The sequence below is a fragment of the Mastomys coucha genome, unplaced genomic scaffold (genome assembly GCF_008632895.1).
Source record: "Mastomys coucha isolate ucsf_1 unplaced genomic scaffold, UCSF_Mcou_1 pScaffold23, whole genome shotgun sequence".
Classification (NCBI taxonomy): domain Eukaryota; kingdom Metazoa; phylum Chordata; class Mammalia; order Rodentia; family Muridae; genus Mastomys; species Mastomys coucha.
In genome coordinates this window covers 69,423,887-69,429,683 of record NW_022196906.1, presented here as the reverse complement: position 1 = coordinate 69,429,683, position 5,797 = coordinate 69,423,887, and the positions used below count along the sequence as shown (strand labels likewise).

General features: G+C 42.8%; 1 pseudogene; it reads left to right on the top strand.

Moving 5' to 3' along the window:
• Window positions 1-939: 939 nt before the first annotated feature.
• Window positions 940-2,458, top strand: LOC116073031 (annotated as a pseudogene).
• Window positions 2,459-5,797: the final 3,339 nt, after the last annotated feature.

Sequence of the window (5,797 nt, the reverse complement as noted above, 5' to 3'; positions counted from 1 at the left end):
AAAAAAACAAACCAAAGAAACCACTTTTGAGCTTTCCAAAGGTAGACTCCAAAGATCCATAGAAGAATTCATTTCTATCTGATGGTCTGTCATCATGAAGTCAGAGGAGGTACAGCGGTTCAAGAAGCAATCAGGATTTGATTTTAACAGAGGGCAGGAGCACACAGTGTGTTTGACTCAGGCCTCTTTCTGCCAGGCTTTCCCACATGGGATCAGAAAGATTGTGTTCCACCAGTAACAATGGCCTCGGCTCACCAAGGTCGTAGATTTAGTTCAGAGAGGCCTCGGAGAGCTCAGATCTCTATCAGGAGCAGGCCCGCGTGTTTGAGGCCCTTTGATATCTGGTTATCAGGATGAAAACAGGACTTCTGGTACTAGATACTGCTGATGAACCCGAATGTGCCAGGAGTCTTTATGGCCATTCTGCCTGGAGTCAGCTTTTAAAAAGCTTAATAAAAGAGAAGTGCAAAGGAAAAGATTAACTGGGATTTTTCTAAGCCTTGAAGTCGCCATTCCAGTTTGAGTATTGCACAAACTTCAACTTTGCTTCCTTTAAGGCTCTTGCTTGGGACAGCATACTACATAGACATCATCATGTAAATTTACACACTGCCATCTAAATTATGATGAAAGGCAAATTGTACCTGCAGAAGCCAGAAGATGGTGTCAGGTCCCTGGGAGCTAGAGTTACAGATGGTCTGTCCCACCTGATGCGGTTCCATTGGAAGAGCAGGAAGTATACTTAATCACTGTACAATCTCTCCATTCCCTTACTCCAAATGTTTTTAACCTTTTCCACCTATGAAGACTGTTCCCATGAATTTGGGAAGGAATAGGTAACTTTTTGTTATATAATATAAAGGTGCTATTTTGTAGTCATGAAAATATTATTTTTTGAGTTCGGCCCCCAAACCTATCTTAAAAACAACACCATGCAAGATGAAGGGCACGATGGAGCCCGAGGTGCTGCTTCAGGAAGCCTGCGAGAACCTGGAGGCGGCGGGAGCTGGGCCAGCGGCTGCAGGGGCTGCGGGAGGCGAAGAGGCAGATAAAGGAGAGTGCTTCACAGACAAGAGATGTCCTCAAACAGCATTTTAGTGATTTAAAAGGAACCCTTGGGAAGCTATTGGATGAGCGATTGGTGACCCTATTGCAAGAGGTGGACACCATTGAACAGAGACCATCAAACCACTAGATGACTGCCAGAAGCTCATAGAGCATGGAGTTAATACTGCAGACGACCTGGTCCGAGAAGGTGAAATTGTCATTCTTGGTAGTATCGAAGAGCAGAATGATAAATTATGGAACTTTACCAAAAAGGCCTCACACATTCAGTTGGACAGCTTACCAGAAGTGCCATTGCTAGTTGATGTACCCTGTTTGTCGGCTCAGTTGGACGATTCCATTCTTAACATAGTGAAAAACCACATTTTTAAGCATGGAACAGTAGCCTCCCGCCCGCCAGTACAGATTGAAGAATTAATAGAGAAACCTGGAGGCATCATAGTGCGATGGTGTAAGGTGGATGATGACTTTACGGCCCAAGATTACAGGCTTCTGTTCCGTAAATGTACTGCAAATCATTTTGAAGACGTGTATGTAGGTTCTGAAACGGAATTCATAGTGTTGCACATAGACCCCAATGTTGATTATCAATTCAGAGTCTGCGCCCGAGGAGACAGCCAGCAGGAATGGAGTCCTTGGAGTGTTCCCCAGACAGGTCACTCCACACTGGTGCCTCATGAGTGGACAACTGGCTTTGAAGGATACAGTCTGAGCAGTCGAAGGAATATAGCCCACCAGAACAATGCTGAGTCCTCAGGCGTTCTCTACTCCAGTGATCCAACTTACTTCTGTGGGCAGACGCTGACATTCAGAGTTGAAACTGTGGGACAGCCAGATCGAAGAGACAGTATAGGAGTGTGTGCAGAAAAGCAGAATAGCGGGCTGGTGAGATGGCTCAGAGGGTAAGAGCACAATCTGCTCTTCCGAAGGTCATGAGTTCAAATCCCAGCAACCACATGGTGGCTCACAACCACCCATAATGAAATCTGATGCCTTCTTCTGGTGTCTGAAGACAGCTACTGTGTACTCATTTATAATAGTAAATAAATATTAAAAAAAAAAAAAAGCAGAATGGCTATGAATCTCTGCAGCGGGACCAAGCTGTGTGCATCAGCATAAATAGTGCAGTCTTTGTCAATGGAAAAGAAATGACCAATCAGTTGCCTGCAGTTACCTCTGGCTCCACTGTCACATTTGACATCGAAGCTGTGACTCTAGGAACTTCTAACAGCCATGAAGGTGGGAACGTCAAGCTCCGAGTGACCATCAGCTCCAGTAACCGGGAGGTGGTGTTTGACTGGCTGCTTGAGCAGGCCTGCAGCTCTTTTTACTTCGGATGCTCCTTTTTCTACCCCGGATGGAAAGTGCTGGCATTTTAGCATTTGAAGGGCTTGGCTTTGGAGTGAGGGTTTTCTGTTTCTGTCCTCAGCTTAGTTGTCTCTCACTTTGAAAAGGTGAGCTTACCTCTCTGTCCACCAGAAATGGAATGTGTTGCTGGGTTCACCTTGTAAGATTTCAGCAAGAAGTGAGCTGAACGGGGTCGACAAAACCATAGCTCAGTTTTCTTTTTAGTACAAATATCAAACTAGCTTTAAAAGCACGCATACTTTTTTCCACTGTTCTTCCTAAAGTTGGCTGTTAGAACAGAAAATGTCACATTAGTAAATCTTCATCACGATTGAAGGCCAGAAGTAAACAACAGAAAAAGCCAGACTCCTCAGTCCAGTCCTGTGTGTTTGCTTCTCTCCACTCCCACCCCATGAGTGTGCTGGCTTTGCTCCTGTGCTCAGTAGACTCTGGTTCTGAGACATCTGTGACAGCCAGCGTTAGCCATCTTTCCTCTTTACTGACGTGTGACACAGAGATGGCAGAGGTCTGCATTCCTCAAGGTGAAGCCACTTTTGGAAGAACACAGCAGTGTTAGCAGGTCCCGTGTGCATCCTACCTCAACCGTGCACATGGGCTGTGCGGAGTGATAAGTCAGTGTAATGTCAGGTTGTGAACTGGTCTTTTAGTGGACCAAAGAAATAAAGGATAAATACTTAACCTATTTTTTTTAAAAACTTAAATTTCTGTAAAATATTTATTTGACTTACTTATGTAAAAAAAATCGTGGTCTTGTTATACCAGCATACAGATAATTTTTAATGTGAATTTTTGTTTGTTTTTACCAATAGTAAAAAAAAGTGGAAAAGCAAGTGTGATATTTTTGTAAGATAATTTATTTGGGGATTCATGTTCCCTTTTTGACAATCATGCCCTTTCCTCCTGTGTTATGTATAAGTAAGTGCCCTTCTCATGTTAAATAGAGATTCTAGAGTGTAGGTGCCTTATCCAGTCTTCTGAAAGAAAATAAAAAATGAAAAGTTCACAGTATGTATTTTTATGTTGTGTTTTGTTTTGTTTTGTTGAGTATAATGAATCCAATCTTAATAAACCTTTTTTTTTCTTTTAAGAAAAAAAATAAACAACATCATGCTTATAATCCCAGCACTGGAGAAGAGGAGTCAGACCCCCCTGGGGCTTGGTGAACCCCATGCCAGTGAGAGAGACTAGTCTCAAAAGACAAGGTGGGGGCTAGAGAGATGGCTCAGTGGTTAAGACACAGTGGTGAAGTTATCTTTTTTTGTCAAAACTTAAAAATGTTTTTATTAATTATCAGAAAATTCCATACAATGTATTATGATCATATCCAGCCCAACCCCTCCTCAAATCCTCTCCTAGATCCACATCCACACTCATCTCCCTAGCCCTAACTTTGTATCCTTTTTAAAAATATAACATTTAATAATCCACTGTCTGAGTTTGGTTTGTATTATGGTGATAGACACCATGACCAAAGGCAACACGGGGAGAAAAGGGTTTATTTTATATCACAGCTTACAGTCTACCATGAAGAGAAGTTAGGGCAGGAACTCCAACAGGAACCTAGAGGTAGGAACTGAAGCAGAAGCCACGGAGGAATTGTGCTTACTGGTTTGCTTTCCTGGCTTGCTCAGTTTACTTCTTTATATAGCCCAGGACCACCTGCCTGAGGATGGTACTGCCCACAGTAGGCACTGAACCTTCCACATTAATCGTTAATCAAGAAAATGCCACATAGGTTTGCTTACAGGATAGTATAAGAATATTTTTTTCATTTGACATTCCTTCTTCTCAGATGGCTAGCATGTGTCAAGGTGATGAAAACTAGTCAGCACACCCACTAACTCCAATTTGTCCTGTTTATATACTCCTGGTCATGGGGCCACCCATCAGAGCATGGTCAACCTACTGGGACCATTGAAGAAAATGGCTCTCCCTCTGCTAGAAGCCATCAATTGTCCATAGTTATTTATTCCCTAAGTGTCTCACTCTTCGTATTTGTAAAATGAGATCAGAGTACTGTGAGTGAGCAGGTAGCTCTCTGGCATTCTCCTCTCAACTCTGGCATCTGCCCTGTGTAGGTTTCTGCATCCAAGTGTGCATGTCTACAGTGAGCATCAGTTTTTTCCCTTCTAGAGAAAACCTTCTGTGGTGGCAGGGTCCAGTTTCTCAGTACCAAGTCTGTGGAACAGTCATGAGTTCAAGTGTTCTTGGTGTAGCTAGGTGTTTAGTTCAATGTCAATACTTTTGTAGGGACCGATGTCTGGCCTAGCCTGACCTGGAGGAAATCTTATCTTTTCTTGGCAGTCTTGGGGCTGGGGACTTTTGCAAATGAGTGACAGTTCTGGCATTGATTAACTATGCCAGGAGGATTGATTTTGGAGTTTGTTATTTCATCTTTAATTAAGATCCTTGTTATTATTATTTATCTAAGTGACTAACATACTTATTTAAAATTTTACCCCTAGAAATACAAAACCTAAACAAAATATGGTTGGTCTTTAAAAGATGCTTTGTTTTCATTTTTTGTGTATGTGCGCATCTGTGTGAGTATATGTCACATGTGCGCAGGTACTGTCGAAGTCAGAAGAGGGTTTCGGATTCTCTGGAGTTGCAGGTAGTTATGAGCTGCTTGACACGGATGCTGGGAACTCAGCTCAGGTCTTCTGGAAGAGCAGCAGGTGCTTTTAATCTCAGAGCCATCTCACTAGTCTTAACTGGCCTTTTACAAATGTTTATTGTTTGAGTTTATACCAGAACTATTTACCTGGAAGGCTAAGCCAAACTCCAGGGGTCATCCATGACCTTTCTCTCAGTTTACCACCAAGTGCTTGTCATGCCATTATAAGTCTCTATGTTTCCTCTGCTTCCCTAGTCTCCTAAGCTGCCGCCTTAGTTTGAGCATATATATATATACACACCCTCCACTCTGTTCTTTTTATATCTATGCATATGGCCACAGGAGATAGTGGCTTTGTGTTCCAGGTTGGAGAATGATAATTTATTTCCATCCTTAATGTGGTGGTTTGAATGTGCTTAGCCCAGGGAGTGGCACTATTAGGAGTTGTGGCCTTGTTGGAAGAAGTGTGTCACAGTGGGGATGGGCTTTGAGACCCTCCTCCTAGCTGCCTGGAAGCCAGTCTTCTGTTTGCTTTCAGAACAAGATGTAGAACTCTCAGCTCCTCTAGCCCAGTGCCTGTCTGGATGCTGCCATGTTTTCTGTCATGATGATAATGGACTGAACCTCAAGACCTGTAAGCCAGCCTTAATTAAATGTTGTCTGTATAAGAGTTACCTTATGGTCTTCTTTCTTCTTGAGTTCCTTGTGTAATGTGGGTTGTTCTTCCTGTAATTCCAAACTTCTGGG